We start from the raw sequence: 22,105 nt of genomic DNA on the forward strand, positions 1-22,105 counted from the left end.
GGTGACACTTTACGTTGAGAGGTAATCGGCTGAGGTATTAAACAGACATATGAATATCTGAAGAAGGGTCTCGACCTGAAAATTCGCCTATTTCCTTCGCTCCATAGATGCTGCCTCACCCACTGAGTTTCTCCAGCATTTTTGTCTGCCTGTGAATACCGATAAAGTTACTTGCAGAATTCCAGTGGCGATGTGAGGGTGAGTGAAGATGGAGAATGGCAAAATTGCAGGGGAATTAGCTCAAATGGTAGAGCGCTCGCTTTGCATGCGAGAGGTAGCGGGATCGATGCCCGCATTCTCCATTGGATTTTGAATGCAGGTGTTGTGCTGGTGTCTTGCTTGATATTATGAAGTGCAGAAACGAAGAGAGAATGCGCATTATGTCAGGTTTTGCATCAGTGAAGAAATGATGGTCCACATTGATTTGAAAGATAAGATGAGATAAAGAGAAATAGCAAGTGCTCCTGATATCGTGTGTGAGGATTGAGGTGAGAACTATCTGCCTACGAGAATTGGGGGTGAATAATGCAATGCCCGACCAGAAGGGTCCCCAGAAGGGAGTGTTAAGTTTTGACAAAATTCCAACATTTTCATGAAATACTTTGGGTATCAATGCTGTGGTCACTCCCTGGTATGAAAAAGTTGCCCCTTGGGTTCATCTTAATTCATTCACCTCTCATCTGGATAAGGGAGTGATGCTACTTTGTACAACGTGCCAGACAGGAGACAGTGAACGGCACCATGTTAAAGGCAATGAAGGAAAACAGGCAAAAGCTTGCTGATGGCTTTCCTTCGATAGCTCAGTTGGTAGAACAGAGGACTGTAATGAAAACATCCTTAGGTCGCTGGTTCAATTCCGGCTCGAAGGAGCTGCTCACGTTCTGTTACGTTCAGCACCATTTCCCGCACAGCCCAGCAGCGAAGATGGAACGAGCTGGTCTCCATCTGACTTCTCGCAACTGACCACAAGGATTGCACCAGCATCAAACCTCTGAATATTCAAGGCTTGCCTAGCACAGCATGTACTTTAGAGTGCTATGCTGTTGAATTCAAAGATCATAGAGGAGCAAGCTAGACCACTCCTCCGAAATCCAATGGACTGACGTGTAGTACGTGACGGAACGTCACGGCCGCCATTTCTTAATGCGACACGCGACTTCCGGTATGCCACCCGCTGAGATCCAAAGCAAAGATTATAGAGCTCCTCTATAATCTTTGATCCAAAGCAAAGATCCTCGAGTATCTTGTAGCGGGAACAGCCCCCTCCTTTGCGTAGTTTCCCTTGCATTGTATTGTGCAGTTTCCCTTGTATTGCTTTAACACACACTGCACAAAATTAAATTTAACGTATCTATATTTTATATATTTATATGAATGTGTGTCTGTGTGTGAGAGGCAAGTTAGAGATAATAAAGTTTATTCTCATGGATCAGAAGCAACTTTGATTTAAATAATCACTATTAATTCATTTGTCTTGTAAGATGATATACATAAACCATAAAGGCAATTATATATATAATTATATAGTAATCATAAATATATGCATATATATATATTTATACACATACATATATATACACATACATATATACACATACATACATACACAGGTATACACATACATATGCACACATACATATGGATACATTTATATGCATACATACACACATATATAAACATATATATACATACATATATACACACATATACATATACATGCATATATACACATACATGCATATATACACATACATATATATTTATACATATGATCATTTTCCAACGATCAATAGATTTACGATCAGTTCCTGTGGATTGGAGGGTAGCTAATGCTATCCCACTTTTCAAGAAAGGAGCGTGAGAGAAAACGGAATTACAGACCAGTTAGCCCGACTTTGGTGGTGTGAAAGATGCTGGAGTCAATTATTAAAGATGTAATAATGGGGCATTTGGATAGCAGTAAAAGAATTAGTCCAAGTCAACATGGATTTATGAAAGGGAAATCATGTTTGACTAATCTTCTGGATTTTTTTGCCGCAAGGCTTGGTGTTGTGGCCGCAACTGTTTACCATATATATTAATGATTTGGAAAAGGGAATTAGGAGCCAAACTAATGCATACATACCTACATTGGAGGAGGAGCCATCTTGGTGAACGGCTGCTAGCAGCAGCCGTCCGTCTTAAATTCGTTTTTTTTTAGTTTTTAGTGAGTCCTGTTTTTTTGTTTGTAGGGGATATGGTCTTTTAATGTGGGGGGGTAGGTGTTACTTTATTTATAGGTCCCTACCTGGTCGGTGTGGCAGCCTTTTTTCCGGGCTGCCCGTCGACCCGTCGTCGTAGCCTACCAGCGGGCTTGGAGCGTCGTTTCTTGGCGGGAACCACCCAGCACCTCGGCCTGCGTGGCGGCACAGCATTGGAGCGCTGGAGCGGAGCGGAGCGGAGCGGAGCGGAGCGGGCGATGCCTTGCCTGGGTCGCCGCGCTGGAGCTCTGGCGAGCTGGACCGCCGTAAGCAACATCTCCGGGCTGCGGGTTTGCGGAGCGGAGAGGCGGCGTGCGTAGAGGCGGCAAGGCTGCAGTGAGGAGAGCGGTCGCCGACTTTAACATCTGGAGCCTAGGAGCGCCAAACCGGCGCGGCCTTGTCGGCTTCGGCAGCCGCGGGCTCCAACCAAGAAGCGGCCGTTCCAAGTGGCCCAGCCGCCGAAAGGACTCTCCCGACGCCGGGGCAAGACCACCCGGTGAGAACGGCCAGGGACATCGGGCCTCCGTAGAGGCAACTGCGGTGGCCCCAATAGGCCTGACTTTGGGGTGAACATGGGGTGGGGACTGGACATTGTGCCTTCCTCCACAGTGCTATCCACTGTGGGGGGATGATTTTTTTTGTCTAACTGTAGTCCTGTAGGTCTGTGTCCAAGATGGCTGCCGTGAAGGGAGAGTGGACGCTGGCACGAATTGGTTGCCGCTGCTCTCTCTTCACACTGTGTTTTTGATTTTCTGTTTTTGGATTGAATTCTGTTTTTAATTTGTGTCATTGTGATGTCTTTAATTACTTGTTTTACTCCGATTATATGTTTTAATTTCGATTACTATGTAAGGTGTCCTTGAGATTTTGTATGAAAGGCGCCCAATAAATATAAAATTTATTATTATTATTACATATTTAAATTCATCTGATAAGTTGGTCAAATAACATGGGCACCTTCTTGCTTTGTTTGAGACATGGATTTTTTAAATGTGAATGTCTCATAGCAACACATTTGTGGGTCAGCAGTATTTTGTACCAACCCCCACAATTTCAAATAATTCTAAATTGAACTTCTTAAACAAGGAAAACAATTTTTATTTACATCATTTTGTGTGGCTGTCAAGGTGGCTGTGTTGACTAATTATGAGACTGCCGGGCAGTATCACTGTGTATGGCGGTGGCTGTGTGTTTTAATGCAAGTGTGAAAAGGAGAGTAAATTTAAAGAGACAATGTGAGACCCATCAGGGTTTCATCCAAGATCCAATTTAAAGGCAAGGTTCCATCAATTACAGTATTTTAATTGAAAATCTTACTCTTAATATTCTTCCTAATTAGGCTTTTTGTGTTCCCTCTTGAACTTTGTGTCTCCCAGAGCCTCTGGGGAGGTTCTGGAGATACAATAATCCAATCTTGAGGCAAATAACCATCTTTAAAACTGGCATTGCCTCTGCCTTTAATTCTACATTCTCCGAGGATGCTGGATGCCGCGACAATCTCTTGCAACAAGTACAGAAAGGCAGTCAACTGCAAAAAGATCAAAGAGAGGAAAGAGTATGGGAAAGGCTTTTCAGAATCATAATCAGATTTTATTTGCCAAGTATGTTTTGCAACATACGAGGAATTTCATTGGCCAGGTCAGTCATACAATTAAAAGCAACAGCACTCAAAAACACATTTTAATACGGACATTCACCAGTGACTCCTACACATTCCTCACTGTGATGGAAGGCGAAATAAAGTTAAAGTCCCTTCCTTTTGTTCTTCCTCGGTCGGGGGCCTCAAGCCTCCCGTTCAAACTCCGTTCAATGGTGAACTCCTCTTGGTCTCCAGGCCTATAGTGCTGCACAAATCACTGCACCACATGCATCTATTTATTCCCTTTTCCCATGGTTCATGCAGCTGGATATTAACTTGCTGACATGGAAAGAGATGCAGTGAGCATTCAATAGTTCAGACTTCTGGGTGAATTAAGGGGCTGCTTGATGGGCTGAGGGTAATCGAGATTGTATGATTGTCATTCTTTTGGAAGAACTGATGGAAGTTTTTATGGAAAAGCTGATGAATTGACTACGGGATGAGCTGGTGGGCTCGAGGATTGCTGGATGAGTGTTCTAGAAACATAGAAAATAGGTGCAGGAGGAGGCCATTTGGCCCTTCGAGCCAGCACCGCCATTCATTGTGATCATGGCTGATCAGCCGTAATCGATAACCCGTGCCTGCCTTCTCCCCATATCCCTTGATTCCACTAGCCCCTAGAGATCTATCTAACTCTCTCTTAAATCCACCCAGTGATTTGGCCTCCACTGCCCTCTGTGGCAGGGAATTCCACAAATTCACAACTCTCTGGGTGAAAATTTTTTTTTCACCTGTCTTAAATGGCCTCCCCTTTGTTCTAAGACTGTGGCCCCTGGTTCTGGACTCGCCCAACATTGGGAACATAGAAACATAGAAACATAGAAATTAGGTGCAGGAGTAGGCCATTCGGCCCTTCGAGCCTGCACCGCCATTCAATATGATCATGGCTGATCATCCAACTCAGTATCCCGTACCTGCCTTCTCTCCATACCCTCTGATCCCCTTAGCCACAAGGGCCACATCTAACTCCCTCTTAAATATAGCCAATGAACTGGCCTCGACTACCCTCTGTGGCAGAGAGTTCCTGAGATTCACCACTCTCTGTGTGAAAAAATTTCTTCTGATCTCGGTTTTAAAGGATTTCCCCCTTATCCTTAAGCTGTGACCCCTTGTCCTGGACTTCCCCAACATCGGGAGCAATCTTCCTGCATCTAGCCTGTCCAACCCCTTAAGAATTTTGTAAGTTTCTATAAGATCCCCTCTCAATCTCCTAAATTCTAGAGAGTATAAACCAAGTCTATCCAGTCTTTCTTCATAAGACAGTCCTGACATCCCAGGAATCAGTCTGGTGAACCTTCTCTGCACTCCCTCTATGGCAATAATGTCCTTCCTCAGATTTGGAGACCAAAACTGTACGCAATACTCCAGGTGTGGTCTCACCAAGACCCTGTACAACTGCAGTAGAACCTCCCTGCTCCTATACTCAAATCCTTTTGCTATGAAAGCTAACATACCATTCGCTTTCTTCACTGCCTGCTGCACCTGCATGCCTACTTTCAATGACTGGTGTACCATGACACCCAGGTCTCGCTGCATCTCCCCTTTTCCTAATCGGCCACCATTTAGATAATAGTCTGCTTTCCTGTTTTTGCCACCAAAATGGATAACCTCACATTTATCCACATTATACTGCATCAGCCAAACATTTGCCCACTCACCCAGCCTATCCAAGTCACCTTGCAGTCTCCTAGCATCCTCCTCACAGCTAACCCTGCCCCCCAGCTTAGTGTCATCCGCAAACTTGGAGATATTGCCTTCAATTCCCTCATCCAGATCATTAATATATATTGTAAATAGCTGGGGTCCCAGCACTGAGCCTTGCGGTACCCCACTAGTCACTGCCTGCCATTGTGAAAAGGACCCGTTTACTCCTACTCTTTGCTTCCTGTTTGCCAGCCAGTTCTCTATCCACATCAATACTGAACCGCCAATGCCGTGTGCTTTAAGTTTGTATACTAATCTCTTATGTGGGACCTTGTCGAAAGCCTTCTGGAAGTCCAGATACACCACATCCACTGGTTCTCCCCTATCCACGCTACTAGTTACATCCTCGAAGAATTCTATAAGATTCGTCAGACATGATTTACCTTTTGTAAATCCATGCTGACTTTGTCCAATGATTTCACCACTTTCCAAATGTGCTGCTATCCCATCTTTAATAACTGACTCTAGCAGTTTCCCCACTACCGATGTTAGACTAACTGGTCTGTAATTCCCCGTTTTCTCTCTCCCTCCCTTCTTAAAAAGTGGGGTTACGTTTGCTACCCGCCAATCCTCAGGAACTACTCCAGAATCTAAACATTTTTCCTGTATCTAGCTTGTTCAGTCTTTTTATTCATTTATATGTTTCTATAAGATCCCCTTGCATCTAACAAGAGTGTTTTATTGTCATGTAGAACAATTTCCTGCATCTAGCTTGTCCCAGATAGAACAATTAAATTCTTACTTTCAGCAGCACAACAGAATCTGTAAACATAGTACACTGTAAACAATATGATAAGATCCCCCTCATCCTTATAAACTCCAGTGAATACAAGCCTAGTCTTTTAAATCTTTCCTCATATGACAGTTATTTTAGGTTATTTGATGGTTAGGACAGGTTTAGAGGGGTATGGGCCAAATGCAGGCATGTGGGACTAGTGTAGATGGGACATGTTGGCCAGCGTGGGCAAGTTGAGCTGAAGGGCCTGCTTCTACGCTGTGAGACTCTATGACTAGGTGATCTGTTGAGGCTGGTGGTATGCCATGAGGAACAATGGGCATGGACCTTTGTAAACCTGGTTGAGTCTCCTTGAGTCACTATCGGCATTGATAACATCAGTCAGGGGTTGACGATCTGCATGCGATACAGGCAGCAGCTCTGAACTGCCTGTGTTTGCCCTCTTGGCTGTCTTGTCAAATTACGCTGGAGATTAGACACCCCTGAAACAAACAGTGCCTTTTGATCCACAGGGGAAAAAATAAAATCTAAATGCAGAACAATGGATGGTTTAAATCAAAGAAAATGATACAAAGAGGCCATTAGAGCAATACCGATCTAGGAAACTGAGAGCAAATTTTGCAATGCATTTAAACCTCTCCCATTTTTATGAGATGCATTCCTGGAATATGTAGGAAGTTTATTGTAACCTAGTGCCCTAGTGGATTAAGGGCGGCATGGTGGTGCAGCGGTAAAGTTGCTGCCTTACAGTGGGTGCTGTCTGTACAGAGTTCGTACATTCTCCCCGTGACTGAATGGGTGTTCTCCGAGATCTTCGGTTTCTTCCCACACTCCAAAGACATACAGGTTTGTAGGCTTGGTATAAGTGTAAATTGTCCCTAGTGTGTGTAGGATGGTGTTAGTGTGCGGGGATCGCTGGTCAATGCGGACGCGGTGGGCCAAAGGGCCTGTTTCCGCGCTGTATCTCTGTAAGAAATAGAAGCAAGGATAAGCCATCTAAGTTCACACCACCATCAGTAAGATTATTGTTGATCCTGCAACTCAACACCTTATTCCCACATTCTCTCCATTATCCTTCATCCTTTTCGTATTTGAAAAAGAAAATCTCTCCTTTCAAGGACTCGACTTCCACCATCTCACGCGATAAAGAATTCCAAGATTCCCAGCCCTTGAGTGAAGAAACTGCTCCTTGTCTCATTACTAAATATCATGACCCATATTCTGAGACTTTGGCCCTCGTTCTAGATCACCAGACCAACCGCAATCTCCACCCACGAGCCCAATCTAAACAGAGATTGACACAAAATGCTGGAGTAACTCAGTGGGTCAGGCAGCATCTCTGGAGAAAAGGAATAGGTGACGTTGCAGGTCGGAAACCTTCTTCAGACTGCGTTCTGACACTTCTTCTTCTTCTTGCGTATGGCGTGCACAGCCTAAAGTTGTAGGACAACTTGTTCTATTTGATCTTATTTGACTGTGCACACCAGGTTGATTGGATTTGTCGAAACAGGGCGGATCACGTGAAGGTTGCAATCTCCCACCCCGCGTTCTGACACCAAAGAGCAAAATGTCCAACGTAGATACAATAATAAATATATCGCCATTTGCATTAGTTTTGTGCAGTTAACAAATCACAATTTCACACAATGTACATAAGACAGCAGTTATTTGACAAATACTCTGCAGTTCGGTGCAGGAGATCTTGTCGACGAATATTCTGGACCCACTGTTGACATCTGAAATTACAGGAGATATCATTTAGGATTAACTAATAAGAAAAAAGATGATCTTAACTACATGCCTGAACAATGGATGATATGTCACTTAAATGCAATTGTTTTCAGTTGTGTGGAGAGACCTGTATGTTGAAGATGCTTTTTGCCTCTAATATGTCAATTTACCTTAAATGTAGAAGAGCTTATTAAAATCTTCTTACAAAGACCATTAAGTATTTTCTTTCTATCCTCTTTTGGACCCAAGGCATAGCAGAGCTGCCAACTCTCACGAAGAGGTAAGGGAGGGAGAGAGGGAAGGGAGGGAGAGAGGGAGAAGAGAGGGAGAGAGAAGAGAGGGAGGGAGAGAGAGAGAGAGATCGAGAGAAGAGAGGGAGAGAGAGATCGAGAGAAGAGAGGGGAGAGAGAGATCGAGAGAAGAGAGGGAGAAGGGGGGAGAGGGAGATGGGGGGAGAGGAAGAAGGGGAAAAGGGGGGAGAGGGAGAAGGGGGACAGGGAGAAGGGGGAGAGGGAGTGGAACGATAGCACATTATAACGCGCAGCCGTCCCATTCCGACCAAAGATTATAGAGCAGATCTCTCGTATCTTTGCGGCCGCCGCCGAACCCCCCGGCCCACCATTGCACCCAAAGATGATAGAGCAGAGTTGTATAATATTTGATTGCACCCTTCTTCACGGCGGGCTTGTGATCTTTGCTTGTGATGTCTCGACAATTCGAGGGACATAACGGGTAACAGCCGCCGCATTCTCGGACTCGAATCTGAGCTCGAAAAATCTCGTGGTCACTGGGCCCAATGTGTCCCGCGGGCCATATTTTGGAGACCAATCCCTTACAAGAACAAAACCAAAAACGTACAGAAGTGTTAAAATTGTCTTTATTATTATGGTAAGTAAAGATCTATTAAAAATAAGTCTAATAACTTTCTAATGTACCGACAAACCTAGTTTCCCAATGGCCGTTGATGGGAGAACAGAAAATAACATTTTCACGACAGAATATCGACTGAAAATAATAATAATATTTTCTCACCTTTCTTTTTTATTGGGGAACCTAAAGATTGACAGGTCGGGTCGTTTAGATTTACGATTAGAACAATTGATAGCAGAGCAGTGATGTGAGGATTTAGATAAGGACGCCATGACAGTGTGGGGGTAAGCCCAACAAAATGCCTCAAAAAATGGCGTTGACAAACACACGCGTCATACTACGCGTTTTTCGAGGAGTGGTCTATCTTACTCCTCTATGATCTTTGGTTGAAATAGTAACACCAAGCACGGATTTGAATGGTCATGATGCAGTAAGAATCTGGGACACTCTCCTTGAGTAGTGACTGTACATAATAACAGCTGTCAATCAAAGCATTAAGAAACCCTTCATCATGCCTGTGTGTGCAGTTTGCACAAGGTTTTCTGCAGTTGCATCACCACACCAGCTAAGTTCTGACACAATTCCAACATTTTCATAAAATTATTTTGCTGTTAGTGCCATGGCCACTCCCTTGTATGAAAAAGTTGCCCCTGGGGTTCACCTTAAATCATTCATTTTTTATCTGGATAAGGAAGTGTTGCGACTTTGCATAATTTGTCACCATAATGTTTGGTGGAAGAGTAAGAGTTTACGTTGAGTGATAATACGCTGAGGTATTGGACAGACATCTGAATATTGATAAAGTTACTTGCAGAATTGCAGTTGCGCTGTGGTGGATCGTGAAGAAGACGGAGAAGTGCAGGGGAATTAGCTCAAATGGTAGAGCGCTCGCTTAGCATGTGAGAGGTAGCGGGATCGATGCCCGCATTCTCCATTGGTCTTTTGGATGCAGGTGTTGTGCCGGTCTCTTGTTTGATACATGTACATGCTGAGCTGCAGAAATTAGGAGAGAAGGCACATCATGTCAGGTTTTGCACCAGTGAAGGTTCACTTTGATTGGAAAGAGAAGAAATGATATTGAGAAATGGCACGTGTTCCTGATTTTGTATGTGTGGATTGAGGTGAAAACTAACTGCCTATGAGAATTTGGGGTGAATAAAGCAATGACCGACCAGAAGGAAGGACTGATGCCATGGAGAGGTCTTTCAAAACAATGTCCACAGCATGACAACGAGCCAGGTAGGAGTCGAACCTACAATCTTCTGATTCGTAGTCAGACGCGTTATCCATTGCGCCACTGGCCCAAGCTATTGAGGGGAGTTTGCAGCTGCAATGGTGTTCATGTTACAGCAGGTACCCAGACAGTAGGCAGCGAAGGTCAAAATGTTAATGACAAAGAAAGAAAACAGACAAGCTTGCTGGTGGCTTTCCTTCGATAGCTCAGTTGGTAGTGGGGAGGACTGTGGTGGAAACATGGTCATCCTTAGGTCGCTGGTTCAATTGTGGCTCAAAAGAGCTGCTCACCTTTTGTTGCATTCAGCACCATTTCCCTCAAAGCACAGCAGCGAAGATGGCAAGAGCTGGTCTCCATGTGATCTCTGGCAACTGAACACAAGGATTGCACCAGCATCAAACCTCTGAATACTCAAGGCTTGTCTAGCACAGCATGTACTCCAGTGTGTGAAACTATTGTAATAGTAACACCAACCACAGATTTGATTGGTCATGAAGCAGTAAGAAACTTGCACACTCTCCCCTGATTTGCTCTCAGCTGGATAAGATAGTATGCCGGTATGCATAAACTGTCAGCAAAATGTGTGGTGACACATTACGTTGAGAGGTAATTGGCTGAGGTATTAAACAGACATATGAATATCTGAAGAAGAGTCTCGACCTGAAAATTTGCCTATTTCCTTCGCTCCATAGATGCTGCCTCACCCACTGAGTTTCTCCAGCATTTTTGTCTGCCTGTGAATACCGATAAAGTTACTTGCAGAATTCCAGTGGCGATGTGAGGGTGAGTGAAGAAGATGGAGAATGGCAAAATTGCAGGGGAATTAGCTCAAATGGTAGAGCGCTCGCTTTGCATGCGAGAGGTAGCGGGATCGATGCCCGCATTCTCCATTGGATTTTGAATGCAGGTGTTGTGCCGGTGTCTTGCTTGATATTATGAAGTGCAGAAACGAAGAGAGAATGCGCATCCTGTCAGGTTTTGCATCAGTGAAGAAATGATGGTCCACATTGATTTGAAAGATAAGATGAGATAAAGAGAAATAGCAAGTGCTCCTGATATCGTGTGTGAGGATTGAGGTGAGAACTATCTGCGTACGAGAATTGGGTGTGAATAATGCAATGCCTGACCAGAAGGGTCCCCAGAAGGGAGTGTTAAGTTTTGACAAAATTCCAACATTTTCATGAAATACTTTGGGTATCAATACTGTGGTCACTCCCTGGTATGAAAAAGTTGCCCCTTGGATTCATCTTAATTAATTCACCTCTCACCTGGATAAGGGAGTGATGCTACTTTGTACAACGTGCCAGACAGGAGACAGTGAACGGCAACATATTAAAGGCAATGAAGGAAAACAGGCAAGCTTGCTGGAGGCTTTCATTTGATAGCTCAGTTGGTAGAGCGGAGGACTGTAGTGGAAACATGGTCATCCTTAGGTCGCTGGTTCAATTCTGGCTCGAAGGAGTTACTCACGTTTTGTTACGTTCAGCACCATTTCCCGCACAGCCCAGCAGCGAAGACGTACCAGCTGGTCTCCATCTGACCTCCGGCAACTGATCACAAGGATTGCACCAGCATCAAACCTCTGAATATTCAAGGGTTGTCTAGCACAGCATGTACTTCAGAGTGCTATGCCGTTGAAATAGTAACACCAAGCACGGATTTGAATGGCCATGATGCAGTAAGAATCTGGGACACTCTCCTTGAGTAGCGACTGTACATAATAACAGCTGACAAGCAAAGCATTAAGAAACCCTTCATCATGCCTGTGTGTGCAGTTTGCGCAAGATGTCCATCTGTTTATGCAGTTGCATCACCACACCAGCAGGGAGTGCTAAGTTCTGACACAATTCCAACATTTTCATAAAATTCTTTGGCTAATAGTGCTGTGGCCACTCCCTTGTATGAAAAAGTTGCCCCTTGGGTTCATCTTAATTCATTCATTTCTCGCCTGGATATGGGAGTGATGCGATTTTGCATAATGTGTCACCATAATGTTTGATGGAAGAGTAAGAGTTTACGTTGAGTGATAATACGCTGAGGTATTGGATAGACATCTGAATATTGATAAAGTTACTTGCAGAATTGCAGTGGTGGATCTTGAAGAAGACAGAGAATTGCAGGGGAATTAGCTCAAATGGTAGAGCGCTCGCTTAGCATGTGAGAGGTAGCGGGATCGATGCCCGCATTCTCCATTGGTCTTTTGGATGCAGGTGTTGTGCCGGTCTCTTGCTTGATAGATGTACATGCTGAGCTGCAGAAATGAGGAGAGAAGGCACATCATGTCAGGTTTTGCACCAGTGAAGGTTCACTTTGATTGGAAAGAGAAGAAATGATTGTGAAAAATGGCACGTGTTCCTGATTTTGTATGTGAGGATTGAGGTGAAAACTAACTGCCTATGAGAATTGGGTGTGAATAAAGCAATGCCCGACCAGAAGGAAGGACTGATGCCATGAAGAGGTCTTTCAAAACAATGTCCACAGCATGACAACGAGCCAGGTAGGAGTCGAACCTACAATCTTCTGATTCGTAGTCAGACGCGTTATCCATTGCGCCACTGGCCCAAGCTATTGAGGGGAGTTTGCAGCTGCAAGGGTGTTCATGTTACAGCAGGTACCCAGACAGTAGGCAGCGAAGGTCAAAATGTTAATGACAAAGAAAGAAAACAGACAAGCTTGCTGGTGGCTTTCCTTCGATAGCTCAGTTGGTAGTGGGGAGGACTGTGGTGGAAACATGGTCATCCTTAGGTCGCTGGTTCAATTGTGGCTCAAAAGAGCTGCTCACCTTTTGTTGCATTCAGCACCATTTCCCTCAAAGCACAGCAGCGAAGATGGCAAGAGCTGGTCTCCATGTGATCTCTGGCAACTGAACACAAGGATTGCACCAGCATCAAACCTCTGAATACTCAAGGCTTGTCTAGCACAGCATGTACTCCAGTGTGTGAAACTATTGTAATAGTAACACCAACCACAGATTTGATTGGTCATGAAGCAGTAAGAAACTTGCACACTCTCCCCTGATTTGCTCTCAGCTGGATAAGATAGTATGCCGGTATGCATAAACTGTCAGCAAAATGTGTGGTGACACATTACGTTGAGAGGTAATCGGCTGAGGTATTAAACAGACATATGAATATCTGAAGAAGAGTCTCGACCTGAAAATTTGCCTATTTCCTTCGCTCCATAGATGCTGCCTCACCCACTGAGTTTCTCCAGCATTTTTGTCTGCCTGTGAATACCGATAAAGTTACTTGCAGAATTCCAGTGGCGATGTGAGGGTGAGTGAAGAAGATGGAGAATGGCAAAATTGCAGGGGAATTAGCTCAAATGGTAGAGCGCTCGCTTTGCATGCGAGAGGTAGCGGGATCGATGCCCGCATTCTCCATTGGATTTTGAATGCAGGTGTTGTGCCGGTGTCTTGCTTGATATTATGAAGTGCAGAAACGAAGAGAGAATGCGCATCCTGTCAGGTTTTGCATCAGTGAAGAAATGATGGTCCACATTGATTTGAAAGATAAGATGAGATAAAGAGAAATAGCAAGTGCTCCTGATATCGTGTGTGAGGATTGAGGTGAGAACTATCTGCGTACGAGAATTGGGTGTGAATAATGCAATGCCCTGACCAGAAGGGTCCCCAGAAGGGAGTGTTAAGTTTTGACAAAATTCCAACATTTTCATGAAATACTTTGGGTATCAATACTGTGGTCACTCCCTGGTATGAAAAAGTTGCCCCTTGGATTCATCTTAATTAATTCACCTCTCACCTGGATAAGGGAGTGATGCTACTTTGTACAACGTGCCAGACAGGAGACAGTGAACGGCAACATATTAAAGGCAATGAAGGAAAACAGGCAAGCTTGCTGGAGGCTTTCATTTGATAGCTCAGTTGGTAGAGCGGAGGACTGTAGTGGAAACATGGTCATCCTTAGGTCGCTGGTTCAATTCTGGCTCGAAGGAGTTACTCACGTTTTGTTACGTTCAGCACCATTTCCCGCACAGCCCAGCAGCGAAGACGTACCAGCTGGTCTCCATCTGACCTCCGGCAACTGATCACAAGGATTGCACCAGCATCAAACCTCTGAATATTCAAGGGTTGTCTAGCACAGCATGTACTTCAGAGTGCTATGCCGTTGAAATAGTAACACCAAGCACGGATTTGAATGGCCATGATGCAGTAAGAATCTGGGACACTCTCCTTGAGTAGCGACTGTACATAATAACAGCTGACAAGCAAAGCATTAAGAAACCCTTCATCATGCCTGTGTGTGCAGTTTGCGCAAGATGTCCATCTGTTTTTGCAGTTGCATCACCACACCAGCAGGGAGTGCTAAGTTCTGACACAATTCCAACATTTTCATAAAATTCTTTGGCTAATAGTGCTGTGGCCACTCCCTTGTATGAAAAAGTTGCCCCTTGGGTTCACTTCATTCATTTCTCGCCTAGATAAGGGAGTGATGCGATTTTGCATAATGTGTCACCGTAATGTTTGGTGGAAGAGCAAGAGTTTACGTTGAGTGATAATACGCTGAGGTATTGGATAGACATCTGAATATTGATAAAGTTACTTGCAGAATTGCAGTGGTGGATCTTGAAGAAGACAGAGAATTGCAGGGGAATTAGCTCAAATGGTAGAGCGCTCGCTTAGCATGTGAGAGGTAGCGGGATCGATGCCCGCATTCTCCATTGGTCTTTTGGATGCAGGTGTTGTGCCGGTCTCTTGCTTGATAGATGTACATGCTGAGCTGCAGAAATGAGGAGAGAAGGCACATCATGTCAGGTTTTGCACCAGTGAAGGTTCACTTTGATTGGAAAGAGAAGAAATGATTGTGAAAAATGGCACGTGTTCCTGATTTTGTATGTGAGGATTGAGGTGAAAACTAACTGCCTATGAGAATTGGGTGTGAATAAAGCAATGCCCGACCAGAAGGAAGGACTGATGCCATGAAGAGGTCTTTCAAAACAATGTCCACAGCATGACAACGAGCCAGGTAGGAGTCGAACCTACAATCTTCTGATTCGTAGTCAGACGCGTTATCCATTGCGCCACTGGCCCAAGCTATTGAGGGGAGTTTGCAGCTGCAAGGGTGTTCATGTTACAGCAGGTACCCAGACAGTAGGCAGCGAAGGTCAAAATGTTAATGACAAAGAAAGAAAACAGACAAGCTTGCTGGTGGCTTTCCTTCGATAGCTCAGTTGGTAGTGGGGAGGACTGTGGTGGAAACATGGTCATCCTTAGGTCGCTGGTTCAATTGTGGCTCAAAAGAGCTGCTCACCTTTTGTTGCATTCAGCACCATTTCCCTCAAAGCACAGCAGCGAAGATGGCAAGAGCTGGTCTCCATGTGATCTCTGGCAACTGAACACAAGGATTGCACCAGCATCAAACCTCTGAATACTCAAGGCTTGTCTAGCACAGCATGTACTCCAGTGTGTGAAACTATTGTAATAGTAACACCAACCACAGATTTGATTGGTCATGAAGCAGTAAGAAACTTGCACACTCTCCCCTGATTTGCTCTCAGCTGGATAAGATAGTATGCCAGTATGCATAAACTGTCAGCAAAATGTGTGGTGACACATTACGTTGAGAGGTAATCAGCTGAGGTATTAAACAGACATATGAATATCTGAAGAAGAGTCTCGACCTGAAAATTTGCCTATTTCCTTCGCTCCATAGATGCTGCCTCACCCACTGAGTTTCTCCAGCATTTTTGTCTGCCTGTGAATACCGATAAAGTTACTTGCAGAATTCCAGTGGCGATGTGAGGGTGAGTGAAGAAGATGGAGAATGGCAAAATTGCAGGGGAATTAGCTCAAATGGTAGAGCGCTCGCTTTGCATGCGAGAGGTAGCGGGATCGATGCCCGCATTCTCCATTGGATTTTGAATGCAGGTGTTGTGCCGGTGTCTTGCTTGATATTATGAAGTGCAGAAACGAAGAGAGAATGCGCATCCTGTCAGGTTTTGCATCAGTGAAGAAATGATGGTCCACATTGATTTGAAAGATAAGATGAGATAAAGAGAAATAGCAAGTGCTCCTGATATCGTGTGTGAGGATTGAGGTGAGAACTATCTGCGTACGAGAATTGGGTGTGAATAATGCAATGCCCGACCAGAAGGGTCCCCAGAAGGGAGTGTTAAGTTTTGACAAAATTCCAACATTTTCATGAAATACTTTGGGTATCAATACTGTGGTCACTCCCTGGTATGAAAAAGTTGCCCCTTGGATTCATCTTAATTAATTCACCTCTCACCTGGATAAGGGAGTGATGCTACTTTGTACAACGTGCCAGACAGGAGACAGTGAACGGCAACATATTAAAGGCAATGAAGGAAAACAGGCAAGCTTGCTGGAGGCTTTCATTTGATAGCTCAGTTGGTAGAGCGGAGGACTGTAGTGGAAACATGGTCATCCTTAGGTCGCTGGTTCAATTCTGGCTCGAAGGAGTTACTCACGTTTTGTTACGTTCAGCACCATTTCCCGCACAGCCCAGCAGCGAAGACGTACCAGCTGGTCTCCATCTGACCTCCGGCAACTGATCACAAGGATTGCACCAGCATCAAACCTCTGAATATTCAAGGGTTGTCTAGCACAGCATGTACTTCAGAGTGCTATGCCGTTGAAATAGTAACACCAAGCACGGATTTGAATGGCCATGATGCAGTAAGAATCTGGGACACTCTCCTTGAGTAGCGACTGTACATAATAACAGCTGACAAGCAAAGCATTAAGAAACCCTTCATCATGCCTGTGTGTGCAGTTTGCGCAAGATGTCCATCTGTTTTTGCAGTTGCATCACCACACCAGCAGGGAGTGCTAAGTTCTGACACAATTCCAACATTTTCATAAAATTCTTTGGCTAATAGTGCTGTGGCCACTCCCTTGTATGAAAAAGTTGCCCCTTGGGTTCACTTCATTCATTTCTCGCCTAGATAAGGGAGTGATGCGATTTTGCATAATGTGTCACCGTAATGTTTGGTGGAAGAGCAAGAGTTTACGTTGAGTGATAATACGCTGAGGTATTGGATAGACATCTGAATATTGATAAAGTTACTTGCAGAATTGCAGTGGTGGATCTTGAAGAAGACAGAGAATTGCAGGGGAATTAGCTCAAATGGTAGAGCGCTCGCTTAGCATGTGAGAGGTAGCGGGATCGATGCCCGCATTCTCCATTGGTCTTTTGGATGCAGGTGTTGTGCCGGTCTCTTGCTTGATAGATGTACATGCTGAGCTGCAGAAATGAGGAGAGAAGGCACATCATGTCAGGTTTTGCACCAGTGAAGGTTCACTTTGATTGGAAAGAGAAGAAATGATTGTGAAAAATGGCACGTGTTCCTGATTTTGTATGTGAGGATTGAGGTGAAAACTAACTGCCTATGAGAATTGGGTGTGAATAAAGCAATGCCCGACCAGAAGGAAGGACTGATGCCATGAAGAGGTCTTTCAAAACAATGTCCACAGCATGACAACGAGCCAGGTAGGAGTCGAACCTACAATCTTCTGATTCGTAGTCAGACGCGTTATCCATTGCGCCACTGGCCCAAGCTATTGAGGGGAGTTTGCAGCTGCAAGGGTGTTCATGTTACAGCAGGTACCCAGACAGTAGGCAGCGAAGGTCAAAATGTTAATGACAAAGAAAGAAAACAGACAAGCTTGCTGGTGGCTTTCCTTCGATAGCTCAGTTGGTAGTGGGGAGGACTGTGGTGGAAACATGGTCATCCTTAGGTCGCTGGTTCAATTGTGGCTCAAAAGAGCTGCTCACCTTTTGTTGCATTCAGCACCATTTCCCTCAAAGCACAGCAGCGAAGATGGCAAGAGCTGGTCTCCATGTGATCTCTGGCAACTGAACACAAGGATTGCACCAGCATCAAACCTCTGAATACTCAAGGCTTGTCTAGCACAGCATGTACTCCAGTGTGTGAAACTATTGTAATAGTAACACCAACCACAGATTTGATTGGTCATGAAGCAGTAAGAAACTTGCACACTCTCCCCTGATTTGCTCTCAGCTGGATAAGATAGTATGCCGGTATGCATAAACTGTCAGCAAAATGTGTGGTGACACATTACGTTGAGAGGTAATCAGCTGAGGTATTAAACAGACATATGAATATCTGAAGAAGAGTCTCGACCTGAAAATTTGCCTATTTCCTTCGCTCCATAGATGCTGCCTCACCCACTGAGTTTCTCCAGCATTTTTGTCTGCCTGTGAATACCGATAAAGTTACTTGCAGAATTCCAGTGGCGATGTGAGGGTGAGTGAAGAAGATGGAGAATGGCAAAATTGCAGGGGAATTAGCTCAAATGGTAGAGCGCTCGCTTTGCATGCGAGAGGTAGCGGGATCGATGCCCGCATTCTCCATTGGATTTTGAATGCAGGTGTTGTGCCGGTGTCTTGCTTGATATTATGAAGTGCAGAAACGAAGAGAGAATGCGCATCCTGTCAGGTTTTGCATCAGTGAAGAAATGATGGTCCACATTGATTTGAAAGATAAGATGAGATAAAGAGAAATAGCAAGTGCTCCTGATATCGTGTGTGAGGATTGAGGTGAGAACTATCTGCCTACGAGAATTGGGTGTGAATAATGCAATGCCCGACCAGAAGGGTCCCCAGAAGGGAGTGTTAAGTTTTGACAAAATTCCAACATTTTCATGAAATACTTTGGGTATCAATACTGTGGTCACTCCCTGGTATGAAAAAGTTGCCCCTTGGATTCATCTTAATTAATTCACCTCTCACCTGGATAAGGGAGTGATGCTACTTTGTACAACGTGCCAGACAGGAGACAGTGAACGGCAACATATTAAAGGCAATGAAGGAAAACAGGCAAGCTTGCTGGAGGCTTTCATTTGATAGCTCAGTTGGTAGAGCGGAGGACTGTAGTGGAAACATGGTCATCCTTAGGTCGCTGGTTCAATTCTGGCTCGAAGGAGTTACTCACGTTTTGTTACGTTCAGCACCATTTCCCGCACAGCCCAGCAGCGAAGACGTACCAGCTGGTCTCCATCTGACCTCCGGCAACTGATCACAAGGATTGCACCAGCATCAAACCTCTGAATATTCAAGGGTTGTCTAGCACAGCATGTACTTCAGAGTGCTATGCCGTTGAAATAGTAACACCAAGCACGGATTTGAATGGCCATGATGCAGTAAGAATCTGGGACACTCTCCTTGAGTAGCGACTGTACATAATAACAGCTGACAAGCAAAGCATTAAGAAACCCTTCATCATGCCTGTGTGTGCAGTTTGCGCAAGATGTCCATCTGTTTTTGCAGTTGCATCACCACACCAGCAGGGAGTGCTAAGTTCTGACACAATTCCAACCTTTTCATAAAATTCTTTGGCTAATAGTGCTGTGGCCACTCCCTTGTATGAAAAAGTTGCCCCTTGGGTTCATCTTAATTCATTCATTTCTCGCCTGGATATGGGAGTGATGCGATTTTGCATAATGTGTCACCATAATGTTTGATGGAAGAGTAAGAGTTTACATTGAGTGATAATACGCTGAGGTATTGGACAGACATCTGAATATTGATAAAGTTACTTGCAGAATTGCAGTTGCGCTGTGGTGGATCGTGAAGAAGACGGAGAAGTGCAGGGGAATTAGCTCAAATGGTAGAGCGCTCGCTTAGCATGTGAGAGGTAGCGGGATCGATGCCCGCATTCTCCATTGGTCTTTTGGATGCAGGTGTTGTGCCGGTCTCTTGTTTGATACATGTACATGCTGAGCTGCAGAAATTAGGAGAGAAGGCACATCATGTCAGGTTTTGCACCAGTGAAGGTTCACTTTGATTGGAAAGAGAAGAAATGATATCGAGAAATGGCACGTGCTCCTGATTTTGTATGTGTGGATTGAGGTGAAAACTAACTGCCTATGAGAATTGGGGGTGAATGTGTCACCATAATGCCCGACCAGAAGGAAGGACTGATGCCATGGAGAGGTCTTTCAAAACAATGTCCACAGCATGACAACGAGCCAGGTAGGAGTCGAACCTACAATCTTCTGATTCGTAGTCAGACGCGTTATCCATTGCGCCACTGGCCCAAGCTATTGAGGGGAGTTTGCAGCTGCAAGGGTGTTCATGTTACAGCAGGTACCCAGACAGTAGGCAGCGAAGGTCAAAATGTTAATGACAAAGAAAGAAAACAGACAAGCTTGCTGGTGGCTTTCCTTCGATAGCTCAGTTGGTAGTGGGGAGGACTGTGGTGGAAACATGGTCATCCTTAGGTCGCTGGTTCAATTGTGGCTCAAAAGAGCTGCTCACCTTTTGTTGCATTCAGCACCATTTCCCTCAAAGCACAGCAGCGAAGATGGCAAGAGCTGGTCTCCATGTGATCTCTGGCAACTGAACACAAGGATTGCACCAGCATCAAACCTCTGAATACTCAAGGCTTGTCTAGCACAGCATGTACTCCAGTGTGTGAAACTATTGTAATAGTAACACCAACCACAGATTTGATTGGTCATGAAGCAGTAAGAAACTTGCACACTCTCCCCTGATTTGCTCTCAGCTGGATAAGATAGTATGCCGGTATGCATAAACTGTCAGCAAAATGTGTGGTGACACATTACGTTGAGAGGTAATCAGCTGAGGTATTAAACAGACATATGAATATCTGAAGAAGAGTCTCGACCTGAAAATTTGCCTATTTCCTTCGCTCCATAGATGCTGCCTCACCCACTGAGTTTCTCCAGCATTTTTGTCTGCCTGTGAATACCGATAAAGTTACTTGCAGAATTCCAGTGGCGATGTGAGGGTGAGTGAAGAAGATGGAGAATGGCAAAATTGCAGGGGAATTAGCTCAAATGGTAGAGCGCTCGCTTTGCATGCGAGAGGTAGCGGGATCGATGCCCGCATTCTCCATTGGATTTTGAATGCAGGTGTTGTGCCGGTGTCTTGCTTGATATTATGAAGTGCAGAAACGAAGAGAGAATGCGCATCCTGTCAGGTTTTGCATCAGTGAAGAAATGATGGTCCACATTGATTTGAAAGATAAGATGAGATAAAGAGAAATAGCAAGTGCTCCTGATATCGTGTGTGAGGATTGAGGTGAGAACTATCTGCCTACGAGAATTGGGTGTGAATAATGCAATGCCCGACCAGAAGGGTCCCCAGAAGGGAGTGTTAAGTTTTGACAAAATTCCAACATTTTCATGAAATACTTTGGGTATCAATGCTGTGGTCACTCCCTGGTATGAAAAAGTTGCCCCTTGGATTCATCTTAATTAATTCACCTCTCACCTGGATAAGGGAGTGATGCTACTTTGTACAACGTGCCAGACAGGAGAGAGTGAACGGCAACATATTAAAGGCAATGAAGGAAAACAGGCAAGCTTGCTGGAGGCTTTCATTTGATAGCTCAGTTGGTAGAGCGGAGGACTGTAGTGGAAACATGGTCATCCTTAGGTCGCTGGTTCAATTCTGGCTCGAAGGAGTTACTCACGTTTTGTTACGTTCAGCACCATTTCCCGCACAGCCCAGCAGCGAAGACGTACCAGCTGGTCTCCATCTGACCTCCGGCAACTGATCACAAGGATTGCACCAGCATCAAACCTCTGAATATTCAAAGGTTGTCTAGCACAGCATGTACTTCAGAGTGCTATGCCGTTGAATTAGTAACACCAAGCATGGATTTGAATGGCCATGATACAGTAAGAATCTGGGACACTCTCCTTGAGTAGCGACTGTACATAATAACAGCTGACAAGCAAAGCATTAAGAAACCCTTCATCGTGCCTGTGTGTGCAGTTTGCGCAAGGTGTCCATCTGTTTTCTGCAGTTGCATCACCAAACCAGCAGGGAGTGCTAAGTTCTGACACAATTCCAAAATATTTATAAAATTCTTTGGCTGTTAGTGCTGTTGCCACTCCCTTGTATGAAAAAGTTGCCCCTTGGGTTCATCTTAATTCATTCATTTCTCGCCTGGATATGGGAGTGATGCGATTTTGCATA

At 44.7% G+C, this 22,105-nt stretch overlaps 22 non-coding genes across 22 annotated transcripts; 17 read left to right on the forward strand and 5 right to left on the reverse strand.

The window, feature by feature from the left end:
• The first annotated feature begins 229 nt into the window (after positions 1–229).
• On the forward strand, positions 230–302 carry trnaa-ugc. Its single transcript has one exon. It is a non-coding gene; the product is annotated as a tRNA-Ala (tRNA).
• Positions 303–789: 487 nt separating this feature from the next.
• Positions 790–869, forward strand: trnay-gua. The gene is given in 2 exon segments: positions 790–826; positions 834–869. It is a non-coding gene; the product is annotated as a tRNA-Tyr (tRNA).
• An 8,912-nt stretch (positions 870–9,781) lies between these two features.
• Positions 9,782–9,854, forward strand: trnaa-agc. The gene has a single exon. It is a non-coding gene; the product is annotated as a tRNA-Ala (tRNA).
• A 297-nt stretch (positions 9,855–10,151) lies between these two features.
• Positions 10,152–10,224, reverse strand: trnar-acg. Its single transcript has one exon. It is a non-coding gene; the product is annotated as a tRNA-Arg (tRNA).
• Positions 10,225–10,971: 747 nt separating this feature from the next.
• On the forward strand, positions 10,972–11,044 carry trnaa-ugc. The gene has a single exon. It is a non-coding gene; the product is annotated as a tRNA-Ala (tRNA).
• Positions 11,045–11,529: 485 nt separating this feature from the next.
• trnay-gua lies at positions 11,530–11,615 on the forward strand. The gene is given in 2 exon segments: positions 11,530–11,566; positions 11,580–11,615. It is a non-coding gene; the product is annotated as a tRNA-Tyr (tRNA).
• Positions 11,616–12,273: 658 nt separating this feature from the next.
• Positions 12,274–12,346, forward strand: trnaa-agc. Its single transcript has one exon. It is a non-coding gene; the product is annotated as a tRNA-Ala (tRNA).
• Positions 12,347–12,643: 297 nt separating this feature from the next.
• Positions 12,644–12,716, reverse strand: trnar-acg. Its single transcript has one exon. It is a non-coding gene; the product is annotated as a tRNA-Arg (tRNA).
• A 747-nt stretch (positions 12,717–13,463) lies between these two features.
• Positions 13,464–13,536, forward strand: trnaa-ugc. The gene has a single exon. It is a non-coding gene; the product is annotated as a tRNA-Ala (tRNA).
• A 486-nt stretch (positions 13,537–14,022) lies between these two features.
• On the forward strand, positions 14,023–14,108 carry trnay-gua. Its single transcript is given in 2 exon segments — positions 14,023–14,059; positions 14,073–14,108. It is a non-coding gene; the product is annotated as a tRNA-Tyr (tRNA).
• A 653-nt stretch (positions 14,109–14,761) lies between these two features.
• Positions 14,762–14,834, forward strand: trnaa-agc. The gene has a single exon. It is a non-coding gene; the product is annotated as a tRNA-Ala (tRNA).
• A 297-nt stretch (positions 14,835–15,131) lies between these two features.
• Positions 15,132–15,204, reverse strand: trnar-acg. The gene has a single exon. It is a non-coding gene; the product is annotated as a tRNA-Arg (tRNA).
• Positions 15,205–15,951: 747 nt separating this feature from the next.
• On the forward strand, positions 15,952–16,024 carry trnaa-ugc. The gene has a single exon. It is a non-coding gene; the product is annotated as a tRNA-Ala (tRNA).
• A 485-nt stretch (positions 16,025–16,509) lies between these two features.
• trnay-gua lies at positions 16,510–16,595 on the forward strand. Its single transcript is given in 2 exon segments — positions 16,510–16,546; positions 16,560–16,595. It is a non-coding gene; the product is annotated as a tRNA-Tyr (tRNA).
• A 653-nt stretch (positions 16,596–17,248) lies between these two features.
• Positions 17,249–17,321, forward strand: trnaa-agc. Its single transcript has one exon. It is a non-coding gene; the product is annotated as a tRNA-Ala (tRNA).
• Positions 17,322–17,618: 297 nt separating this feature from the next.
• trnar-acg lies at positions 17,619–17,691 on the reverse strand. The gene has a single exon. It is a non-coding gene; the product is annotated as a tRNA-Arg (tRNA).
• Positions 17,692–18,438: 747 nt separating this feature from the next.
• trnaa-ugc lies at positions 18,439–18,511 on the forward strand. Its single transcript has one exon. It is a non-coding gene; the product is annotated as a tRNA-Ala (tRNA).
• Positions 18,512–18,996: 485 nt separating this feature from the next.
• trnay-gua lies at positions 18,997–19,082 on the forward strand. Its single transcript is given in 2 exon segments — positions 18,997–19,033; positions 19,047–19,082. It is a non-coding gene; the product is annotated as a tRNA-Tyr (tRNA).
• A 666-nt stretch (positions 19,083–19,748) lies between these two features.
• Positions 19,749–19,821, forward strand: trnaa-agc. The gene has a single exon. It is a non-coding gene; the product is annotated as a tRNA-Ala (tRNA).
• Positions 19,822–20,123: 302 nt separating this feature from the next.
• On the reverse strand, positions 20,124–20,196 carry trnar-acg. Its single transcript has one exon. It is a non-coding gene; the product is annotated as a tRNA-Arg (tRNA).
• A 747-nt stretch (positions 20,197–20,943) lies between these two features.
• On the forward strand, positions 20,944–21,016 carry trnaa-ugc. Its single transcript has one exon. It is a non-coding gene; the product is annotated as a tRNA-Ala (tRNA).
• A 485-nt stretch (positions 21,017–21,501) lies between these two features.
• On the forward strand, positions 21,502–21,587 carry trnay-gua. The gene is given in 2 exon segments: positions 21,502–21,538; positions 21,552–21,587. It is a non-coding gene; the product is annotated as a tRNA-Tyr (tRNA).
• Positions 21,588–22,105: the final 518 nt, after the last annotated feature.

This window comes from Amblyraja radiata, chromosome 4 (assembly GCF_010909765.2).
Source record: "Amblyraja radiata isolate CabotCenter1 chromosome 4, sAmbRad1.1.pri, whole genome shotgun sequence".
Classification (NCBI taxonomy): Eukaryota; Metazoa; Chordata; class Chondrichthyes; order Rajiformes; family Rajidae; genus Amblyraja; species Amblyraja radiata.